The following is a 25,604-nucleotide window of genomic DNA, read 5'->3' on the forward strand; positions in this document are numbered from 1 at the left end:
CCAGAATAATCTCCAAATTCATATTTTTTAAGATAATCAGATCAACAACATAAGTCTGACCTTCATGTAGAAACTCTACATCTTTACACATCAACGTGCTAGAATACTTCTCACGAGTGACAGTCTTAACCACCATTGGAGGAGACACTTCAAACAGAGGTTTATTGAGTCCAACAACGACAATACTAGAGATAAATGAATGAGTCACTCCAGAGTAAAAAAAAACATCTACGTCACAATTATCAATATAAACTGTACCTTTCACAAGGTTATGATACATTCCAGATTGCTGAGTATCGAGGGTAAAAACCTGACCTGTAATTGGAGTATCCTGCACTGTAGAGTTATTCAGAATTACTTGCAAAGGGGCGGCTTGATAAGGAATAACCTAAAAAGAAGCATCGTGCAAAGGCGTAGCCTGTATAACCTTCTGAGGACAATTCTTAAAACAAATGCTTTTTCCAACATAAAAATCAAGCAAACACTGATCCAAAACCTTCAAGAGTAGCACCTATACTCAAACTTTAAGAGATTATATCTCACTCAAAACAAAGCTAGAAGGTGTATGATTTTAGGTTTTTTGCTCACAAGGATTCTTTTTCATGTTGAAACATTCTGGAAATAATGGCTGGAAATCTAGTTCTCTCAAGCTTTCTCACTCACCAAAGCTCACGACCAAGAAGAAATGAAGAAGAAGAGAAAGTGCCATGTGTTTGAAGACAAGAAAGAAAGATGACAACTTGTTAAAATTTCAAAGACTTAATGTGTAAGTTTCTTTAACTTTTTCACTAGATATTTTTATCACACTTTAACTTAGCTTCCAAGAGAAGACTCCCACAATACCAATCAACCAAGTATGCATGAAATGCACCAAGAATAGTGTAAAAACCGACTTGAATAAAGAAGACTACACAAAGCCACTTTTTTGACTTTTTCAAAACATAAATTAACTTAATTCCCATTGGTTCTTACTTTACACATTTGGAAGACACTTACTTAGAATAATTACATGCATAAGTGGCATGAAATATGAAGACCAAAGCAAAGAAGAATCATCTTGCACAAAAAAGAAGCACACAATTGTTGACTTTTTAAAGTTTATGTAACTTATTTTCTATCGGTTGTTACTTTACATGTAATACCTTTGGAAATTGACCAACCAATCATAGAATAGCATGATTACACATTGGATATAGCAAACAAAGCAAAACAGTCATCTTTGACTAAAAATTAAACCTAGTTGTAAAGTTAAAGCTTACTTTTAACGTAGTTGACTTTTATTTAATCAATCTTTGACCTATTTCTTTAAATTATTCTACCCATCAATCAATTAAATTAGACACACATGTATCCCTTAATATTCATCAAAGGATTGAATTAGACTGTTAGAACTCAGTTCAGACCTAATTTATAAAATTATCAAAATACTCTCGTTACCACAAATGTGGCATTTATGTCTCTTGATATGAAAAAGGAGACAACACCTAGTGATCCATTACAATTTTCAAATCGGTCAATCACAAGATCAAGGGCCAAGAAGTTTAAAAAATCTTAGTGGGTTGATCCAGCAAATGTGGGCTAATCATGAAATACTTCAAGTCCAAATTTATTCATAATCAGAATTTAGTTAATGCCATCAATGTAAGGGAGGTTGAGTGGAATGAGTAGCAATTTCCAATGTCAATTAATGCTTAGTGGGGTTGATAGAATTTTCAATGTTATTAATGCTTAGTAGGGTTGATTCACATTTCCAATATCATTATTATTTAGTGGGCTGATTAGAGTCTTTTCCTTTATCTAAGTTGTCAACTTTAAATACTAATCTTTTCATTTGTTAGTCTTTTCCTATTCTTGGAGGGATGTTCCAAGTATAAATAATGGATGATTCAACTCTTGTGATCAAATTTTTGATATGAACCTCACCAAGAATAGTGAGACCCAAGACTAATTTAGTTAGGATCGTTTCTACAGTCAGAAATTTAAAACAAGAAATAAAGAACCTTGACCCGTTATCTATGGAAGATAAGAACCAAAGGTATAAGAAAGATAAAGACGCCAAACTCAAGAAAGAAGAAGGTGAGTGATAAGTCTGTGTTGAACGCCACAAGAATAAGCTTCTTGATAAGTTTAGAGTTCTAGATAAGAACCAAAGAGAAGAAACCTCTCTATTATATTATAACTTCCAATTCTGATTACAAGAGTTGTATCCTCCCTTATTTATACTTGGAACATGCCTCCAAGAATAGGAAAAGACTAACAAATGAAAAGACACTAATTTAATGTTGACAATTTGGAAAAAGGAAAAGACTCTAATCAACCCACTAAACATTAATGACATTGGAAATGTGAAACAACCCCACTAAGCATTAATAAATTGAAAATGCTATTAGCCCCACTAAGCATTATTTGACTTTGGAAATTGCCACTCATTCCACTCAACCTCCCTTGCATTGATGGCATTAACTAAATTCTGATTATGAAGAAAGTTGGACTTGAAGTCTTTCATTATTAGCCCACATTTGCTGGATCAACCCACTAAGAGTCTCTTTAAACTTCTTGGCCCTTCACCTTGTGATTGGCCTATTTGGTAATTGTAATGGATCATTGGGTGTTGTCTCCTTGTTCATATCATTTCCTCCCTCTTTAGAAGGATTTATCCTAAATCTGCACCTATATCATTAGGAGATAAATCAGAAACATTAAAGGTTGCACTAACATTATACTCATCTAGAAGGTCAAGCTTGTAGGCATTATCATTTATCCTCTCAATCACTTGAAATTGTCCATTAGCCTTTGTAATCCTTTTGGAACGTCTTTGGACTGGAAATCTTTCTTTTCTCAAAACATTCAAAACAAACTTTAAATACTCAACATGCTCACTCAAGTTTGTGCTATAAATCAGAAAGTCATAAAAATATCTAATCACAAATTTTCCAAGGAATGCACGCCACACAAAACATAATTCATCAACCTCATAAAGGTGTTGGGTGCATTAGGTAAACCAATCGGTCATAACCAACCCATATACAACGCCATGTGCAGGGGAGTTTCGGACAGTCTGTGATCAACGACCTCTACAGGGCATCATGCTACTCCTATGGTTCCCAAATTTTGACACAAGGTAGTTGACATCTCTAGCTTTAAAATGGTGTATAGAACGCCCCTATTGGACTTTTGTGGAGGGAGATATGCTCTTCTAAAGTTCACTCAAAATTTGCCAATTCTAGAAATTTTGCCAGAGTTTCCTTTGTTTTTCCAACATATCCCACTTTTGTAAAAGTGCATAATAACCTCAAAGGGTACCTAATAGACATGGGTGGCACTCAAGGACCAACAATGCATTGGTGCTCTTACAACCCTTCACAATTTATATCCAATTAGCTTACTTTACATAATTCATGCTTACTTTACATTTCATTGCTCAATTTACAAAACTTAACATATTACAATCACTTGATCCATTTGCATGCATTCTTAAACATAAAACATAAATCCTACCCTAGAATAGGCCTATTGCCCTTTTTCATCATATTGCATGCTTCAATATTACACAAGATCTCAATATTACAAATTACAAAGCTTCATTTACAACAATTACATTAATCCATCAACTATACATAATGACTCCTCAAAGTAAAGCATGAGAATTAATGACTAAACTTAGACAAAATGTGACATGAACATAGATGCCAATATGAATAATCCTAGATCATATACAACGTTCATGCCCTAAGTCTAGCCTAGGCCAAATGGCCACAAAATGCAAAATTTGTCCTAAGCTCTCATGCTCATCCTACGGGCCTCTTGCCCGCCGCTCCAGCCCCGCTGCTACCACCTGAAATAAAATCCCCAAAAAGGTGTGAGATATACGAATATATCTCAGTAACCCAAAGGTTCTGGAGATTACTCCGCCCAATGGCTCACTCAGATGCATATCAATAATATACCACAACATCCAAAAAGGGATAAAACAAGGGATTAAGTGAAGTAGGGAAGCATAGGGAGTAAAAATACGTTGAAGCTGGAATGGTCTATGCCAAAGCCATGCAACATCTGGCTTATTGGCCTCGGCATATAGCCTACGGGTTCTCATCCAAGGAAGTGTTCCCAGAACATCAACCAAGGCACCCTTCATCCATACACACCCAAGACTTCCTAGTGTTCTCCTCTACGGATGACACACCACGACCCCAGGTCAACTAGAACTTTCTCATGGAGACCTATCCAGTGGAAGTCTGTAACGCCCGAAGGCAACAGTCTACTGGCCAGAGACCCGGTACATCTTATGTACCACTACATACAATTTGCATGATCATGTTATACTACATTATTCATATACACCTGCAACCATTACCCTCAACGGGCATGGTGGAGCACACACGAGGATGAAACCCCAGTACCAAGGGATTACCTTATTGAAGCTCCCAAGCTAGATAGCTCCAATGCAAGTTTTACCGTAACTTCGTCCATTCAGAAATGCCCAAATCCTTTTGGTCAAGGACCAAAGGCAATCCACCAAGCTCAATCCTCAAGGATCACGTCCATGGAAGGAAACCTACAACGATCACACATAGGATCATCAATCCACATGTAAATCAAGTTAAAACACAACACCAATTCATGCTCATCCAACCAAAATTTTCTTAATATTCTTATACTTAACCATCATAATCTACGTGTCACAAGCTTTCCAACGATATATTATAAGCCTTATTCTGATAAGTACAGCCCAAGATACGTCCGCCGTAAGTAGTAAACTGATAACCCAACGTCACTAGAACAGGGTCGCGGATTATTTATTTATTCTGGAAGGATCTAATGCCCATTTGTAACATCCCACATAATTAGGAAAAATATATAAATTGCTAAGAGCAATATGGAAGCATGTGTGAAGTTCGAAGTGGATGTTAATACATGCCTTGTATGCGAATTATATAGCTACCTTCCCTAGAGTGGAATTAATTTAATTTAGGGAATTACTTGAATTACAATTATGGTGAGTATCCATTTAGGCATTTGAAACCTTATTAAAAGTATATGAATAATTGGATTGTAATATTAGAAAGATTAATGATACTTAAAAGGCATGGGAACTAATAAATTAGTTGGTTGGTTCATAAGCTAATAGAACCATTGGACTTAAATATTTTTTGGGCTCAATCCTTGGATTGGCCGATGGCCCAAAGGCCATGAAGGGGGAATTGGTCTAGCCCTACTCTCTTAATTCAATCACACATCATCCTAAATAAATCCACAAGGTTGTCATGCATTGGTTAGGGATCACCACTTGGCAAAAACCTATCCTTGTTTCCCTCCACATGTGCACATAGGGTGTGTTAAAATTCTGATCTTGCTTGCATTTATGGACTTGCAAGTCAGCCACATTGCCTCCTCATGCAACCAATGAGGTGAGGGCAATCCATTTGCATGATATTCCATTGGCTTAGAATCCTAACATGGCAAACTCCCTCACCTTTAGACCTAGTCATGTGCATGGAATGAGTAAAAGAAATCTGATTCCTTGTGATGGTATCCACGCTAAAACAACCTTGTGACCCATGCACCCAATTGAACCAAAAAGAATTCTACACTTGTGTCATTTTGCTCAGCACTCAAGATGTCTCATCCCTTCCATCTTCTTTATTTTAGGCGCTAGTTTGTGAGACAACCAAGCTGGAAATTTATCAACTCTTCTCCCCTAATCCTTCCCTAGCCGTGAGTTTATAGGAAACACAAAGAGAAAAGAAAAAAAATTACATCTATTCATCTCCACCTTTTCGCCTAGACTGAGACAACCAAGGGAGGAATCATTGCTTGAACATCTTCCCTTTTTGTTTTTCCTTGTTCAACCGAAGGTCCGTCCAAGAAGGTGAGGTATTTTTCCTCCTTCCCTTGTACAACACAACCTACGTTGGTTCTGATTGAGTTCCGTCGCACTTGCATGCAGCCTTAAAGTCGAACCCTAGAAGAGTTGGAGAGTGGAAGCTTGTTGTTGTTCAAGTTGGGGTCTTAGGTGTGGCCTTGAAATCGTAAGTAACCTCCACCCTTGTGCTCCTTGCTGTTCAACTTAAGGGCCTAATGATAGATAGATTTTTTTTTAACTGTTTAGTTCTTCCTCGTTTCTGCCTATTGAACCTCTTGGACCCGTGATTGAAAACATAAAAGAAATTTGAATGTGAACTTGGAAATGGCCTTTAAATAAAAGTGTGGGACTGTTTTGGGTTGGACCTCTTTGTGCTTCAAGCTCTACTTGAATTAAAATGGATTTACAGCATGTTTTAGGCCCTCTTTAGCGCACATTAGTATTAGTAAAATTGATATGTGCTTAGGTTTTTTTTTGGGCATTAGTAAATGATAGAAAACCGATTCTGTATGTTGAAATTTCACTGTTATTCTTTGGTAAATTAAAAGGACAGCATGCTGTATATTCCCTCTTAGCACACCATAGGTAGCTTGATTGAAAAATTGAATAAAATCCCTTATACCTTTTGTTTTTAAAAACCAATTTTGTTTGGGGTTGAGAAACCATGGACTGCTCACTGTTAACGAGTTAATGATAGTCATGTAAAGTCAGAAAATTATTAGGGAAAGCATCCTTTAAACCGATTGGGAATTAAGGGAAAAAGGAGAGTGTAAAGCATAGGCTGCGTATAGGAAATAATTGGACGTACATTTCTGACTTGTATACCTTTGTTAGGTGCGCATATTTCGTGAGTGTGGACTATTTCGCTGCTGTTTGGTAATTTATTCGTGGCACGCGAGGTAAGTGTTGGGTGGCATTACCTAATGTGACTATTAGCTAGTGTATAGAATTGTGAATTGTTGCTCACATGTGCCTTGGATTCATATTTTGTTATATGTTACATGTATTCTGCCTTTGAACATATTATGATGGAAATTTTGCTACGAGAAATAAATGTTATGCAGAAGCTTGGTATTAAAAATACATGAAATATATGCTATTACAATGATGATCTAGTCATGCATATGCATATCATAATTCATTTGTTTCTGTTTGTGTGTGAAGCATATCATGGCATACATGCACGAATTTCATGCTGCTCATGGACTAAGAATGTTTATATAAGTAAGCATACGTTTGAGCACGCATCATATAGGCAGCCCTCCGGTACCAGGGTATGGGACACTTGGTTTCCGTCCGCATAGGCCACAATTGGAATTCACCTTTGAAGGAGCCATTATGGAATATCCACTGTGTATGTTAGTACGTGCACGATGGTGCTATGAACGTACCTTACGAAGGTGTTATATACACACTATGATGATATGTTAAGCAGTTGATCGAATAAGTTAGAATGTTAATGCGACTGTTTTGGAATTTTGTGCCTAGTTTAATACTGTTGCATTATTGGTTTTGCTATCACACTACTGGGATTTTTCTCACCCCTTTTGGGGCTCAATTGTTATAAAATTGCAGGAGGACGAAAAAGCATATGATGACGTTTTATTTGCTGTTTACTGCTGCTGTTTGGGATTTTGGCTGTTGTTTGCATTATTCATGAATGTTGGCTGATGATGTGACACCCTCCCCTGTACGCGTCCAAGGGAGTTGTCTGCTAAGCGGATTAGAGTTGAAATGTTAACGAGTAAAATGCTTGATCAGTAAAAACTTTTTCATATTACCAATTAGAAAAGCTTGCCTAGAAAACTGACTTTGAAAAATGAAAACAACAGGTAAATTTTTAAAAGGCTTTCGCTGCGTAGCTCTGATTTTTCTGAAAAATAGCCTATCTTACAAAAAATAATGTAAATTCGAAATCAATAGCTTAAAAAATATTCTTTGACACAAGGAAACTAGACATCCGGGGCTTCGCGTACATATAAATTATAAGCGAATCGGAGGAGAATAGCCCCACGAAACAGAACTCGCAAAGTACACGAAAATTCGGTGTATTTCTCTAAAAACCTCCTGACTTGAAAAAAATCATATTAAATTGGGGTTTCAGAATTTCATATTAAAGTCTATATAATCTGAAAGTACACAACTGGGGCTTTACATACATATAAATTATACCTCATTCGGAGGTCTGTAGCCCCAGAACGACAACTCGCAAAATGCTCGCAAAACAGTTTAAAAATCCAAATTCAATTACAACAGCAACTCTTTTCGCAATTAAATACCAGAATACATCAGTCCAAGGCAGAATGTAAAAATCCAAAATGAAGAAAAATATTATCATTTTCTCACACGTTCCAATTTCTCAAAATATTACACCAACGTCAAATATTTTATGTGCATTCAGCAAAGTCATCAGACAAACAACAGAAATTCCAACAACAGCATGTAAACAGAGCATCTCCAATACAAGTACATCATCAAATGCTTTTTCATACTCCTGCAATTTATAAAAATTGAGCCCCAAAAGGGGTGAGAAAAATCCCAGTAGTGTGGCAATAAAACCAATAATGCAACAATATTAGACTAGGTACAAAATTACAAAACAGTCACATCAACATTTCATTTTCCGTAGGAATATTAACATATCATAATGCGTATATAACGCCATCATTACGCTCATAGCACCGTTGTGCGCGTACTAACATATCATAGTGCATACATAACGCCATCATTACGCTCATAGCACCGTCGTGCGCGTACTAACATACACAATGGATATTCCATAATAGCTCCCATGAAAGGTGAATTCCAACTGTTATAACACCTCACAATTTTAAATCAAGTAATTAAAATATTAAGTGAGCAATCAAGTGATGGATTAGTGAAAATCCAAAAGATTAGGCCAAAATACAAAGAAAGGGCAAAACGGTAACTAGCCAACACGCAACCCTAGGAAGATAAAAATTGAGTAGAAGGTCTCAGATGGTAAAAATAACCCTGGAAATGGGTTCAGAACGAAAAATTGAGTGGACAGGCAAGTTTCAGAAAAATCAGTGAATAGTGTTTTTCGCGGGTAAAAATACCGCGGTACGATTGCACCGTAAAACGTGCCGATTGAGTTTTGAGCTCTAGGTTCCAAATATGAGTTATAAATGGTTTTTTGAGTTAGGAAATATGATTTTGATGAAATTTGATGGAATTGAGTCATTTTGGGAAAAATTGATGAATAGTGATTTTCCGGTGGAAAAATACTGCGTTATAATTGTACCGATAAGCGTGAAAATTTTATCAGTATTTTGGGGAAACAAAAATATGACATGAACAAGAAAAATACGTAGGTCATGAATTTGTGGTTGAAATTAGGTGATTGATTAAAGTTAAAACGCGTGTGGGACCCGCCTGTGACTTAAGTGAGTCAAACTCACCATTTCTTCACACTTTCTCTCTCCTCCCCTCCTTCTTCTTCACGCTGGAACAGCCTCCCCCATGCCCATTTCTTCTTGATTTTCTTTTCTTCACAAATCACTCATTTCTCCACCAAATCCAACAAAATTTGTGTTGAAATTTGTTGGAAAAGACCTTCTAAACACATTGGTACCACTCTTAAGCCTTGAAATCGCCTCTTTGTGGAGCATTTGGCAAAAATCAGATCCGAAAATTTGAAGAAAATTGGATGTTCATGGAGCTTTTGATCTTCCATTGCTTGGAGGAGTCTTGGGTTAGCTTCTAGCCTTTGTTGTGAGTATGTTTCCATCCCATTTACATGGTTTAATTGTGATTGAATTTTTGAAAACCTAAAGCTTGATTTGATGATGTGTTGTGTTAGGGAGCTCAATTGGAAAATGTGTATTAGATGATAATGCCTTAGAATGATGTATTAATGCTAGAAATGCAATGAAAATTTTAGGTGAAATGTGATGATTTTAACTTAGTGAATTTGAGGTCATGATTTTGGGACTTTGGAATTTTGTGTTGAGGCATTGTTTGATGAATTGTGGTATGATTATATGATGATATAATGTGGTTGTGTGAGATGTGGAGTGATTAGAAGTGAATGGAAATCCTAGAATTGCCATAGGATGCAACTTGGCCTTTAAAGGAAAGTTATGAAATTTATGTTGTTGGAAATTGTTTGAGTGATGAATTATGTGTTAAAAAGGTAATTAGATGGGTTGTGTGGTGGTTGGCAAGTGTTAGAATCAATGGAAAAATAATAAGCGGTTTAGTTGGCATAAAGAACCTAGAGTGAAATATTTCGCAATACGATGCGTAAATGTCGTAATACGGCGAAACGACAGTTGAAATGGCCTTATGGCAACCCAAGGATGGGTACTAAAATGAGAAAGAAAATTTAGAAAAATAAATCCCCAAATAACACATAGATGGCCGAACCTTCAAGGAGGAAAGAGGGATTTTGCGGTTTTCGCGTTCTGATGTAATTTGACGCGAAAATGACGAAACGGCACTTGAATTGGCCTCTTGACAACTTAATGAGGCATAATAAAATGGGAAAGAAAATTTAGAAAAATAAATCTCAAATTAACACTCATTTGGCCGAACCATCAAGGGTGGATGGGGAGATTTTGTGATTTTGACGTTTTGACGTTATTTGACGCGTGCTGATGGTTGTATGTGATTTTATAGGTTGCCGTACATCGACTTGAATCCCGAATCTTGATTCAGTGAGTTGCCATTGGTCTTGGACCAAGTGGATTGAGGTAAGAAATTGGTTCATTGCATGTGTAATTATAAATTAACATGTATGGGTTGAACTGAGAGTGATTGGGAATGTCCTCTGTGTAGGCATTCCGCTGTGTACCGAGTTGAGGGATAAGCTGCTGCGGAGCTTGTGGAAACACGAATTAAGGTAACCTCTTGGTACTGGGGCTTGTTCCCCTTTTCTGTTCCACCTTGCCAGTTGATGGCAACGGTAGGAAGTGTGTATGAATAGTATAGAACACATGAGCATGCATGCATTATTGCTATGGGTACTGCAGTACCGAGTCTCTGGCCAGTAGACAGTTTTATTAGCCTTCGGGCATTTTCGGACTTCCGCTGGATAGGTCTCCAGGAGGGAGTTCCAGTTGACTGCGGTCATGGTGTGTGATCCGGGTAGGAGCACACTAGGAATGTCTTTGGCGTTTTGGTTGGTTTGGGCATCATGGTTGTGGTTTCTGTGAACACACCTTGGATGATACCCATAGGCTTATATATGCCGAGGGCGTACGTGGAATTGGGGTTACCATCCCGTATCGTCGTATTTTGTTTTCTTTATATTCCCCATTCTCTAAATCCCTTGCTATACCCCGTTTTCAAAGTGGTTGTTGTATTCTATTGATATGCATCGAAGTGAACCATTGGGTGGAGTTTTCTCCAGAACCTCTTGGTTACTGAGATATATTCGTATATCTCACCCCGTCTCGGGGCATTTATTTCAGGAGGTAGCAGTGGAGCAGGAGCCTCGGGCAAGAGGCCCGCAGAGTGAGCGCTGGAGCGCTTCATATTTTGCATTTTGTTGGCCGTGTGGCCTAGGCTAGACTTAGGGCATGAACATGTCATTTGTATTTATTAGTAGCTTCATTAGCATCTTGTTCATGCCATTTTGCCTAAGTCTAGTAGTGATGTATTTGGTTATGTTGTCTTTTAAATTAAGTTGAAATTTTAGAAGAATGTAATTTGAAGTTTTAGTTTCAAGTTGTAAATTGTAAAGCCATATTATAATAGTATTGATGCATGTCTAATTATGATGGAAGGGCCTTAGGCCTATTTTAGGTTATGATAATATGTATGATGGAAATATGCATGAAAAAGGTGTTAGTGATTGCAACTACTTAAGAATGATTAATATGGACTCTATGTTTAATAACTATAAACTGGATTGGGTTGTAAGTGCCCCAAGGCGTTGTTGGTCCTTGTGTGTGCCACCCATTGGATTATTGTTGTATTATCATGTGTTTATTAGGTACAATTGAGGTTAAAGGACCTTTTACAAATTTGGGATTATTGGAAAAACAAAGGAAACTCTGGCGAATTTTCTGTAGAATTGGCAGATTTTAGGCGAACTTCGGGAGAGCATATTTCCCTCCATAGAGATCCCCTAGGGACGTGCCATACGCCATTTTGAAGGTTGAGATGTCCTCTACCTTGTGTCAAAATTTGAGGAAATTCTGGGTTGATATTCGGCCTGAAAAAAATAGAGAAACACGGACTGCCCATGTGCCCCTGCACCTGAGGCAGATTCTGGACCGGATTTGGGAAATTAATTCCCGCTTCGTTTCTCCGCCAAATTAAGCGTGTGATATATCAAAATGAAGTTTTAGATGTCTAGTTTGTAGGATAAAAATTTGAGAGCAAATGGTTGAGTGGATTGAGTGCAGTAATTCGAGCAATGTGAGTGGTTTGGAGCTGTTTTTGGGGTTGTTTGGGCTAATTGCTTATCCAACTTCAAACGGCGATAACCGGAGCAAATGAGCTCTGAATTGAGCGTATGATAGCTTGTTAAAAAAAGAATTAAGTAATACAAAAATATAATCTGAGAAGAAGGGTTGGTTGCGATCGGTTTGGTCGCAGAAAAATTTAGAGTGAAACATGTTCGAATTGGTAAAAACGTAAAGTTTGGAAATTGGCTAAGTGAGTTTATGGGAACTCCTTAGTAACTTATAATAAGTAATGTAAGTTATAAAAATAGTTTAAATAAGTCTTCCGCAAGAGTTTACGGTTACGGTCACAGCTTTTAATTATTACGCCTTTTTATGTTTTAAATGCTCGCGTAATAATCGGAAAAAATTTATTCGCGTTTTTATAAATGAACTGCTGTGATTGTAACTGCGCTTAATATCATAATTAATGTTAACAATACCGGTACGTAACGGGCTGTTACATTTTATGGTATCAGAGCAGTTTTGTTAGGGAACTCTGATAATGTATATATAGTTGTGTTGTGTGTTGCATAGTTGTATGTAGATTCTTATCGATTACTGCATATGTGATTCCTTAGTGTGGGTCTGATCAACCCATTCCTTTGTGTTACATGCGTAGTCATCGTAAGAAGCCTACGTGGCAACTGTGGAGCACCAAATGTAAGTCTTTAGCCTGATGTTGTGGATGCAGTGTTGATTGCTTCATGGACAAGAGATGGCAGTAAGTAAAATATGAATATTATAGGACTTCAGGGAAACATACTTAAATGTTTTGTCTGACCTTGTAGATGAAATTTATAAAGCTGGATTGTAAGTGAAAGTTGTAAACAAATCTATGATATGTACGGTATTGCATGGATGAACCTTGTAGTACCATGAATAATAAAGATATATAATTGAGATGAGTCCATAGTATGGAAAAGGTATTGGTGAAGCTTCCAAGTATGTGTGTAGTATAGTGTGTACAATAGACTTGGTGAATATACTTCATCAAGGTGGAAGATTAGAACCTGTTGGGTTATTGAAAATGATGAACAAATATGCTTAGGCATGAGTTTGAATATTTTATGTTGACTAGAAGTTATAAGTCCTTGATGGATGATGTACACTTAAACAAATTGAGATGGTTCATGCAGAGAAATAAATAGAATAATTGATGATTAATCCTATGGGATTTGACCACTTGAAATTATAATGCTGGTCAATTGTTAAATTGAGATATATTGAAATATGGGATTTAAACCCATAAGGAGGTAGTGCTGATTAAACATAGGCGAGATGAATTAATTATGTATTATATGTATAAGGAAGAAGTTGAGAGAATTGCCATGGATGGCATTGAACAAGGTTCATTGAGAGTATGATTGTCCGTAACGGAATAATGGTCTAGCTTGACCGATATGCCATGAAGGAAACAAATATGATTATATGTGTGCATTAATGTGTGGAATTCTCCTTGGAAATGGCTACTATGTAGAGATTCAGGTGTTATGAAGCATAAGAGGATTGATCCATGATGGAGGTCCCTTGGAAATCTCAAAGAATGAATATCGTAATTTAAAATGGCCTAGTTACTTGTGGATGTTGTAATGCATTGTGAATAATACCTAATGGCCTGATGGCCAACATACCTATTCTGATGAATAAACGGATGATAATCCAGTGATGGCCTAAGTGCCAGTATACCTATATATGTATGTACACCTTGTGATGGCCTGAGTGCCTAATTATCCGTGTTAAGGTAAATTATTAAATTTTTGAAAAAGGACAATGAGGCCGAATGAAATCCCCGATGATGGGAAGTATCTGAAGAGATTGTATGATTAGAGAATGAGCTAATGTACAACCTGATGGGAAATCATGTGATTAGTGTATGAACTAAGTTACAATAAAGTGTGGAATTATGTGTTTAGCAAAAGAGCTAATGTGTAATGTCAAAACAAAAATGATAAGATTAGTTAATGAGTTGAGGTATAAGTGTTAGTGCAAGGATTGATATAATTTTGCAGTGCACGGATTGAGGTGAAATTAGTCCTCTGGGATAGGACGAATATGTTTAGAAGATCCCTGTGTGATGGGAAGTATATGTGAGATGTGTGCAGAACTTTGAGAAAATTCTGGATTCACGGAATAGAGATTATGTTATGAACTATGCCAAGTGAATAGTCAAAGTAAAAGAGAAAACAATCTGTGAGAAGAATAAGCAAGGAAGAGATAATGGACTATGGATTTGAACAATAACATGACAGAAGGAACTATTGAGAGTTAAGAAATGTGTATGAAATTACGAAGAGAATGTGAATTATTATAATAGTGACTTACATGTAAACTATCAGTGAGAAGAATGAAATGAGAGAGTAAAATGAATTGACTTATATATATAACAGGTGTATATTATACCATTATTACTATGGTTATGGGGATAGCCCCATGTGAATATACCAAAGATATTTTGCTGTTATATACAGAGTGATACAGACACCAAATGGACTGGGTCCATGTGTGATCTGGAGTGTACGGAGTACCAGTTTTGCCGTTATATACGGATACGTTATAAGTATGAACTCCCCTGTGTACTGGGTACACGTTTGCTGTTGTATACAGATGTGATGTAAATATGAACTCCTCTATGCACTAGGTGCACGTTATGAGACTTGATATTACCGTCTCTGTGCGGGTTAGGTGCCCGAAGTGTGTAGCCATCTCCGAGCGGATTATGTTCCCGGAGACTATTATTATGTTATACGAGTAATATGAGATGAGGAAGTATCCCGCAGTGATGAGACTGCTATTATAGTTGAATTGATCTACATAAGTGCACAAATAAGAAACGTTGGGAATACTAATAGAACACAGTCAGCAGGTGGTAGGTTATCATTGCTGCATGGATTATATGGGTGGATTCTCTGATCGGTGGGTCATTACATCTGGGGCCCTGAGGACAGCAAGAGCTCGAGCGGTTAAAACCTGTGAATGTTGTTACCCACTGTATTGAGAGAGTTCTTCCATGTGATTAACGCAAAATATGAGGTCAGATATTTGTAAATGGACAATAGTATGTCAGAATTGGATACAAGAGGTGAGGCATAGTGTGTAAATTTTTTTGAAGTGTGATAGTGAAACACTATTGTGGGTGTAAAGTAAGTTTGATGAAATAATTTCGGCTCCAAGTGAGGTAGTAAATTTGTTGGAATTCTCGTCTTATGATGAAAGAGATAATAACGAGATTGATGTTGACAGATTGAGTGAGTGTCCTTCTAGGAAGGCTGGTAATGATCAAGAGTTCAGGTTAAAACGGTGAATTATTAGCCCTTATAGAAGGTAAATTGTCATGGAATCAAGCGCGAATGTGTAATAATAGTTGGAAACTGGAATTGCGATCGGTTGCCTAAAAGTTGATAGCTTGGTTGTACTGATAGAGTGGATTGAGGAGTGTTATATATAATCGCATATGCCACTTATGGTGGAAAGTGTGTGGAAAATGCACAATGATAATATTGTTTTGGTTAAGTATTAATGAGGTACGACTGAGTGTTTGTGGTAGCTTTGAATATTCTGAGAGATTGAGATACCAATCGGTGGGGAATTGTATAAGTAGTGGCAAGGATGGATTTAGTTTTATGTGACTTGATAATTAAGTTTCAAAGATTCCTATAGAACAAGACTTGCATGTGAGAGACATGGCATTTTAAGGGTCCATCAGTTAGTAGTGAAATGGCTTGGTGTGGTTGATTGATTCGAACAACCAAGATGATTGGTGAAAGTTGGTGAAAACTGTAAGGTGATGTTATATTGAGTTTGACATTCAGGATTAAATGACGATGATTACGAAAAAGTGGTATAAATAAGTTGAACATATGGTTAAGTTGCAACGTCGGAGTGGAATAAAAGTTGAAAATAGTTAGTGGGAGAAAATATTAAGCACGAGGCCTTCATGTGGAGGTCATTAATGAGTGTTGTGTTTAGACTATGAGAGGTCTAAGTATGGAGTTGAGCTGATTGAGTTGGTAAAATTGAGATGGTTAAGTTAATAAAGAGTTTAACAATGAGTGTAAATTATGAACATGATTTTGTGGATGGAAAAGAAAATTCGGGAGTGTGTTTGTGGTTGAAGGGCCTTATAGGGCTAATCGAAAATATAAACTATGATGAGTATTGTTAGTTTCGTATCACAGAGAGAAAGATATAGTTGTAAGTACCTAAAAAGAGGTGAAGGCACGTGACAAGGAAAAGTAAAGTATATGAGTATAGAATTTAATGTGAATCGGAATTGTAGGACACGAAAAAGTGCCTTTGAAACTAGAAAGCATGTGGTTGGGTGAAAGCCAAGAAAACAACGAAATGATAAGAGTAGTGACAGTAATGGAAAGAAATGGTTGTTGGGGTATTGTCAAAACAGTGAGGACCGCGAAAAAAGTTAAGTACTAAAGAAAGTGAGTTGGAAATACTCCAGGAATAACTAGTGAATGTGCATGAAAGCGGTTAGATGCTTTTGAGAACGACCATAGGTCAGAAAGATGGATAAAGATGAGAATGAGGTAAATTGATACTGACAAATCCGTAATATTGTTATATTGTTACCTACAAATCAGCGAAAGGGTAACGGGAGACCAGAGAAAGTGTAAAGTATTGTGAATTAAAAGGTCACAGAACCATGAGAGACAAGTGATTGTGAAGGATCAAAGGATAATAAGTATCATAAAAAGGAGATCATGCTTGTGATAAAAGTAATGTGGTAAAGGAACACACTTGAGGATGCTACTTGGGAGCGGGAGGATGAGATTCTCCGACTGTGTCCTGAGTTAGCGGATGAGTATGATTTAATTTTGCGGACAAAATTCTAAAAGTTGGGGTGAATATAACACCTCACAATTTTAAATCAAGTAATTAAAATATTAAGTGAGCAATCAAGTGATGGATTAGTGAAAATCCAAAAGATTAGGCCAAAATACAAAGAAAGGGCAAAACGGTAACTAGCCAACACGCAACCCTAGGAAGATAAAAATTGAGTAGAAGGTCTCAGATGGTAAAAATAACCCTGGAAATGGGTTCAGAACGAAAAATTGAGTGGACAGGCAAGTTTCAGAAAAATCAGTGAATAGTGTTTTTCGCGGGTAAAAATACCGCGGTACGATTGCACCGTAAAACGTGCCGATTGAGTTTTGAGCTCTAGGTTCCAAATATGAGTTATAAATGGTTTTTTGAGTTAGGAAATATGATTTTGATGAAATTTGATGGAATTGAGTCATTTTGGGAAAAATTGATGAATAGTGATTTTCCGGTGGAAAAATACTGCGTTATAATTGTACCGATAAGCGTGAAAATTTTATCAGTATTTTGGGGAAACAAAAATATGACATGAACAAGAAAAATACGTAGGTCATGAATTTGTGGTTGAAATTAGGTGATTGATTAAAGTTAAAACGCGTGTGGGACCCGCCTGTGACTTAAGTGAGTCAAACTCACCATTTCTTCACACTTTCTCTCTCCTCCCCTCCTTCTTCTTCACGCTGGAACAGCCTCCCCCATGCCCATTTCTTCTTGATTTTCTTTTCTTCACAAATCACTCATTTCTCCACCAAATCCAACAAAATTTGTGTTGAAATTTGTTGGAAAAGACCTTCTAAACACATTGGTACCACTCTTAAGCCTTGAAATCGCCTCTTTGTGGAGCATTTGGCAAAAATCAGATCCGAAAATTTGAAGAAAATTGGATGTTCATGGAGCTTTTGATCTTCCATTGCTTGGAGGAGTCTTGGGTTAGCTTCTAGCCTTTGTTGTGAGTATGTTTCCATCCCATTTACATGGTTTAATTGTGATTGAATTTTTGAAAACCTAAAGCTTGATTTGATGATGTGTTGTGTTAGGGAGCTCAATTGGAAAATGTGTATTAGATGATAATGCCTTAGAATGATGTATTAATGCTAGAAATGCAATGAAAATTTTAGGTGAAATGTGATGATTTTAACTTAGTGAATTTGAGGTCATGATTTTGGGACTTTGGAATTTTGTGTTGAGGCATTGTTTGATGAATTGTGGTATGATTATATGATGATATAATGTGGTTGTGTGAGATGTGGAGTGATTAGAAGTGAATGGAAATCCTAGAATTGCCATAGGATGCAACTTGGCCTTTAAAGGAAAGTTATGAAATTTATGTTGTTGGAAATTGTTTGAGTGATGAATTATGTGTTAAAAAGGTAATTAGATGGGTTGTGTGGTGGTTGGCAAGTGTTAGAATCAATGGAAAAATAATAAGCGGTTTAGTTGGCATAAAGAACCTAGAGTGAAATATTTCGCAATACGATGCGTAAATGTCGTAATACGGCGAAACGACAGTTGAAATGGCCTTATGGCAACCCAAGGATGGGTACTAAAATGAGAAAGAAAATTTAGAAAAATAAATCCCCAAATAACACATAGATGGCCGAACCTTCAAGGAGGAAAGAGGGATTTTGCGGTTTTCGCGTTCTGATGTAATTTGACGCGAAAATGACGAAACGGCACTTGAATTGGCCTCTTGACAACTTAATGAGGCATAATAAAATGGGAAAGAAAATTTAGAAAAATAAATCTCAAATTAACACTCATTTGGCCGAACCATCAAGGGTGGATGGGGAGATTTTGTGATTTTGACGTTTTGACGTTATTTGACGCGTGCTGATGGTTGTATGTGATTTTATAGGTTGCCGTACATCGACTTGAATCCCGAATCTTGATTCAGTGAGTTGCCATTGGTCTTGGACCAAGTGGATTGAGGTAAGAAATTGGTTCATTGCATGTGTAATTATAAATTAACATGTATGGGTTGAACTGAGAGTGATTGGGAATGTCCTCTGTGTAGGCATTCCGCTGTGTACCGAGTTGAGGGATAAGCTGCTGCGGAGCTTGTGGAAACACGAATTAAGGTAACCTCTTGGTACTGGGGCTTGTTCCCCTTTTCTGTTCCACCTTGCCAGTTGATGGCAACGGTAGGAAGTGTGTATGAATAGTATAGAACACATGAGCATGCATGCATTATTGCTATGGGTACTGCAGTACCGAGTCTCTGGCCAGTAGACAGTTTTATTAGCCTTCGGGCATTTTCGGACTTCCGCTGGATAGGTCTCCAGGAGGGAGTTCCAGTTGACTGCGGTCATGGTGTGTGATCCGGGTAGGAGCACACTAGGAATGTCTTTGGCGTTTTGGTTGGTTTGGGCATCATGGTTGTGGTTTCTGTGAACACACCTTGGATGATACCCATAGGCTTATATATGCCGAGGGCGTACGTGGAATTGGGGTTACCATCCCGTATCGTCGTATTTTGTTTTCTTTATATTCCCCATTCTCTAAATCCCTTGCTATACCCCGTTTTCAAAGTGGTTGTTGTATTCTATTGATATGCATCGAAGTGAACCATTGGGTGGAGTTTTCTCCAGAACCTCTTGGTTACTGAGATATATTCGTATATCTCACCCCGTCTCGGGGCATTTATTTCAGGAGGTAGCAGTGGAGCAGGAGCCTCGGGCAAGAGGCCCGCAGAGTGAGCGCTGGAGCGCTTCATATTTTGCATTTTGTTGGCCGTGTGGCCTAGGCTAGACTTAGGGCATGAACATGTCATTTGTATTTATTAGTAGCTTCATTAGCATCTTGTTCATGCCATTTTGCCTAAGTCTAGTAGTGATGTATTTGGTTATGTTGTCTTTTAAATTAAGTTGAAATTTTAGAAGAATGTAATTTGAAGTTTTAGTTTCAAGTTGTAAATTGTAAAGCCATATTATAATAGTATTGATGCATGTCTAATTATGATGGAAGGGCCTTAGGCCTATTTTAGGTTATGATAATATGTATGATGGAAATATGCATGAAAAAGGTGTTAGTGATTGCAACTACTTAAGAATGATTAATATGGACTCTATGTTTAATAACTATAAACTGGATTGGGTTGTAAGTGCCCCAAGGCGTTGTTGGTCCTTGTGTGTGCCACCCATTGGATTATTGTTGTATTATCATGTGTTTATTAGGTACAATTGAGGTTAAAGGACCTTTTACAAATTTGGGATTATTGGAAAAACAAAGGAAACTCTGGCGAATTTTCTGTAGAATTGGCAGATTTTAGGCGAACTTCGGGAGAGCATATTTCCCTCCATAGAGATCCCCTAGGGACGTGCCATACGCCATTTTGAAGGTTGAGATGTCCTCTACCTTGTGTCAAAATTTGAGGAAATTCTGGGTTGATATTCGGCCTGAAAAAAATAGAGAAACACGGACTGCCCATGTGCCCCTGCACCTGAGGCAGATTCTGGACCGGATTTGGGAAATTAATTCCCGCTTCGTTTCTCCGCCAAATTAAGCGTGTGATATATCAAAATGAAGTTTTAGATGTCTAGTTTGTAGGATAAAAATTTGAGAGCAAATGGTTGAGTGGATTGAGTTCAGTAATTCGAGCAATGTGAGTGGTTTGGAGCTGTTTTTGGGGTTGTTTGGGCTAATTGCTTATCCAACTTCAAACGGCGATAACCGGAGCAAATGAGCTCTGAATTGAGCGTATGATAGCTTGTTAAAAAAAGAATTAAGTAATACAAAAATATAATCTGAGAAGAAGGGTTGGTTGCGATCGGTTTGGTCGCAGAAAAATTTAGAGTGAAACATGTTCGAATTGGTAAAAACGTAAAGTTTGGAAATTGGCTAAGTGAGTTTATGGGAACTCCTTAGTAACTTATAATAAGTAATGTAAGTTATAAAAATAGTTTAAATAAGTCTTCCGCAAGAGTTTACGGTTACGGTCACAGCTTTTAATTATTACGCCTTTTTATGTTTTAAATGCTCGCGTAATAATCGGAAAAAATTTATTCGCGTTTTTATAAATGAACTGCTGTGATTGTAACTGCGCTTAATATCATAATTAATGTTAACAATACCGGTACGTAACGGGCTGTTACAACTGTGGCCTATGCGGACTGAAGCCAAGTGTCCCATACCCTTGTACTTAAGGGATGCCTATATGATGCGTGCTCAATCGTATGCATATTTATATAAATATTCTAATCCATGAACAACATGAAATTCGTGCATGTATGCCATGATATGCTTCACACACAAACAAGAAACCAATGAATTATGAGGTGTATATGCATGACTAGATCATCATCATAATAACATATCTTCCATGTACTTTCCGTACCAAGCTGCCACATAACATTTACTTCTCATTTGTGATTTTCCCATCTTGTCACATTCATAGGCAGCATACATAGATCATATAACACCACATTAATCCAAGGCACATGTGAGCAACAATTCACAATTCTATACACTAGCTAATAGTCACATTAGGTAATACCACCAAACACTTACCTTATGTCCATGCAATAATCAACAGCACCAAAGTTCAGCTCATTCAATAAGAGTTACGTGCACCTAAATACATGTGTGACAAGTCAGAATTGATTTCGTGCGCGTACTAACATACACAGTGGATATTCCATAATGGCTCCCATCAAAGGTGAATTCCAACTGTGGCCTATGCGGATTGAAGCCAAGTGTCCCATACCCTGGTACCGAAGGGATGCCTATATGATCGTGCTCAATCGTATGCATATTTATATAAATATTCTAATCCATGAACAGCAGGAAATTCGTGCATGTATGCCATGATATGCTTCACACACAAACAAGAAACCAATGAATTATGAGGTGTATATGCATGACTAGATCATCATCATAATAGCATATCTTTCATGTACTTTCTGTACCAAGCTGCCACATAACATTTACTTCTCATTCATGATTTTCCCATCTTGTCACATTCATAGGCAGCATACATATATCATATAACTGCACATTAATCCAAGGCACATGTGAGCAACAATTCATAATTCTATACGCTAGCTAGTAGTCACATTAGGTAATACCACCAAACACTTACCTTTTGTCCAAGCAATAATCAACGGCACCAAAACCAGCCCACACTTTAATAATTATGCGCACCTAATCAATGGTACGATAAGTCAGAACTTTATTTATATTACCTATTATTTATAAGAAATTCCCATGCCTCTTTATTCTTGTATTTCATTCGATTTACCATGCTTCTTGTGCTCACCAATTTCTGCCTTCCCATTAATTAATAACATATTGTAACACCCTCCCTTGTATGCATCCAAGACAGTTGTTTGCTAAGCGGAATTAGAGTTTTTTTGACGTCATTACTTTGGTACTGAAAAATTATTTTGACGTTGCTAATTAAAACTTATAATTGAAATCGAGTCACTTACAAAATCAGAGTGCACTTTCAAAATTTCTTAACATGCTGAAAATATTATTTTCCTAGCCGACGCTGCTGTCTTGAAAAATTCGTATAAAATCAAGTTCAACGATCCACAAAAATATTCTTTGTAATATAGAAAGAGCACGTCTGTGGCTTCGCGTTCATATAAAATAATAGTAAATCGGAGTTCGTTAGCCCCTCGAAATATGACTCGCAAAGTGCTCGCAAAACTGTTTAAAAATCAGCACTTACTGAACGTTCAGAAAATTTAGTTCGCAAAACATTTTCAGAATTTTTCTAAAGTACTAAATAATCATCAAAATCTTAAAACAACAATAAAATCATAGTTCCAACAATAATCGAAACTCCTCAAATTAATACAGTCATCCATCAAATAAAACAGCGACAACAACAAGTCCAAACAGCAGAATTTAACAGCAAACATCCAAATAATCCATGGCCTCATATGCTTTTGCGTCCTCCTGCCATTTTATAAAAATAGCAGCTCCAAAGGGGTGAGAAAATCTCAGTAGTGTGATAGCAAAACCAATAATGCAACAATATTAAACTAGGCACAAAATTATAAACAATCACATCAACATTTCATTTTCCGTTAACATATCATAATGCGTATATAACACCATCATTACACTCATAGCACCTTCGTGCGCGTACTAGCATATCATTAGTGCGTATATAACACCATCATTACGCTCATAGCACCATCGTGCGCGTACTTACACAGTGGATATTCCATAATGGCTCCCTCAAAGGTGAATTCCAACTGTGGCCTATGCGGACGAAAGCCAAGTGTCTCATACCCTGGTACCGAAGGGATGCCTATATGATGCGTGCTCAATCGTATGCATATTTATATAGATATTATTATTAGCCAATACAACATGAAATTTATGCACGTATGTCATGCTATGCTTTCACACACACAAAAGAAAAGGGATGCATGATGAATATGCATGACTAGATTATCATCATAATACCATATCTTTCATGTACTTTTCGTACCAAGCTGCCACATAACAGTTACTTCTCATTCATGATTTTCCATCTTGTCACATTCATAGGCAGCATATATATATGGCATATAACAACACATTAATCCAAGGCACATGTGAGCAACAATTCACAATTATATACACTAGCTAATAGTCACATTAGGTAATACCACCAAACACTTACCTTACGCCCATGCAATAATCAACAGCACCAAAGTTCAGCTCACTCAATAAGAGTTACGTGCACCTAAATACATGCGTGACAAGTCAGAATTGATTTCACGCTATGCTTATAATTTATCAACAAATTTTCATGCTTCTAATTCTTATTCTGTAATCTGTTTCCATACATACAATTCGGTTTTTCATGATCCCTAGACTAAGTTAAATTTTCTAACTTAGAGTTAATACCCCAATTCGTTAACAGTGGAAAATCCCTATTAGTCCTATAATTTCCAAGTCATTGCCATACTTCCCATTAATTTATAACATATTACCATAATAAAATCCTAAGTCCCCAACATATACTAATTCGGTTTTAGCAAGCCTTTTTATCCTAACACTTTCTGCTTTCACATTAAATTTACCAATGAGTAACAGTGAATAATTTCAACATATGCAGAATCGGGTTTTAGCATTAAAAGGGTGCTGGTGATAATTATTTACATACCCAACTCTCTTAGTCCTAAAGTTGCGCTAAAGGGGTATTTACGCATTCTGGATATATAAATTCAACACATGCGAAACACTATTAATTTGTCTAACTCAAGGGCAGTCCAATACAATTACAAGAGCTATTTTCCAAGCTCCCAATTCGGGTCTTTGTGCTTACAAGTACTGGGTTCATCAGTCGTCCAATATGGCAGAAACAAGGAATAGAATTTGAAAGCGAGCTAGCTTCCCAAAACAGGCTTCTAATGCCCTTTTTAATTTTCTTAATCGATTCATAATGCTTCCCAAGCTATAAGTTTTTTGTCATAAATTATTTCTGCTAATTAATTTACAAGTAACAGCAAAATTTCCAAGGTGATGTACTCAACAGATTCGAATTTTTGGCCAGAATTTAGGTGCTTAAAGATTTGCTTTTAATAAAACATCAACTACATCACTTAGGCATGAAATAAACTAGTCTAGCATACTGCCTTAACTGTCTCCCCTTTTTTTCTACGTACAAGCCTAATAAATCTTTCTAGTCTCAAGGCAATCCAACAAAACGAGGGAAGCCATTTTTCCAACTCCCAAAAACTTATCCTAGACATGTACTCAGCAATGGTTTACAGCTTGAACATAATAGGGAAAAGAATGGCAAAACAGAATTTAACTTCTTAAGGTCTTCAAGTATACCGAAACAGAAATGATGAGAGGAGAAGGCTTCAGGTTAAGGAGCAGCCCGTGTCCTCTCCCTTACCCCACAGAACAGCGCCCAACTACATACAGCGAAAGGGACTCAAGCAAACCGAGGAGAATGGGGAAAAATAAGGAAATGAGACAAAGTCGTACCTCCCTATTTGAGGATCCACGGCCGAACGCGAGCAGGGAAAAAAGAAATATGTTGGGAAGAGGTCATAAACTGTATAAATGGAAAAAGAGAAGCTCAATCATAGACAGACCATACACATGCAATGGAGAGGAATTCAACTTAGAATCGGTCCAAGTAGGCCAAAACCAGAATACACGGAATATGCCTCCTCTTCTTGATAATCAGTCCTTGGCTGAACAAAGGATGGAAGGATGGGTATGGACTTCAGCCTAAATCCCCTTGATGACGTCTTCGTCCGAGCAGATAAAGAAGGAAGATGGGATCTAAATGATGGTCTTTCTCTTACTTGAAATAAAAGGCTATTTGAAATATTATTGAATCGTATTTGAATCTGAACATAGGGAGTCTCTATTTATAGAGACTTCTTAACCTAATTTTGACCTAATGGGCTTGGACCAATATACAAGTAACGGACTAAATAAATATAAATAAATGACTACATAATTACTAATAAATGACTACATAATTACTAATAAATATCTACATAATTACTATTTACAACACTCCCCCTCAAGCTGAAGAA

General features: G+C 37.1%; 1 long non-coding RNA gene across 2 annotated transcripts; it reads left to right on the top strand.

The window, feature by feature from the left end:
* The first annotated feature begins 9,199 nt into the window (after window positions 1-9,199).
* LOC133298074 (uncharacterized) lies at window positions 9,200-19,897 on the top strand. 2 transcript variants are annotated; one of them, XR_009749728.1, is made up of 6 exons: window positions 9,200-9,602; window positions 10,505-10,578; window positions 10,664-10,727; window positions 18,965-19,038; window positions 19,124-19,187; window positions 19,759-19,897. It is a non-coding gene; the product is annotated as an uncharacterized LOC133298074 (long non-coding RNA). The 2 variants fall into 2 exon arrangements; XR_009749729.1 differs by having other exon boundaries at window positions 9,200-9,598.
* Window positions 19,898-25,604: the final 5,707 nt, after the last annotated feature.

This window comes from Gastrolobium bilobum, unplaced genomic scaffold, assembly GCF_033153095.1.
Source record: "Gastrolobium bilobum isolate Gb01-03AN ecotype WA unplaced genomic scaffold, APGP_CSIRO_Gbil_v1 utg1662, whole genome shotgun sequence".
Taxonomy (NCBI): domain Eukaryota; kingdom Viridiplantae; phylum Streptophyta; class Magnoliopsida; order Fabales; family Fabaceae; genus Gastrolobium; species Gastrolobium bilobum.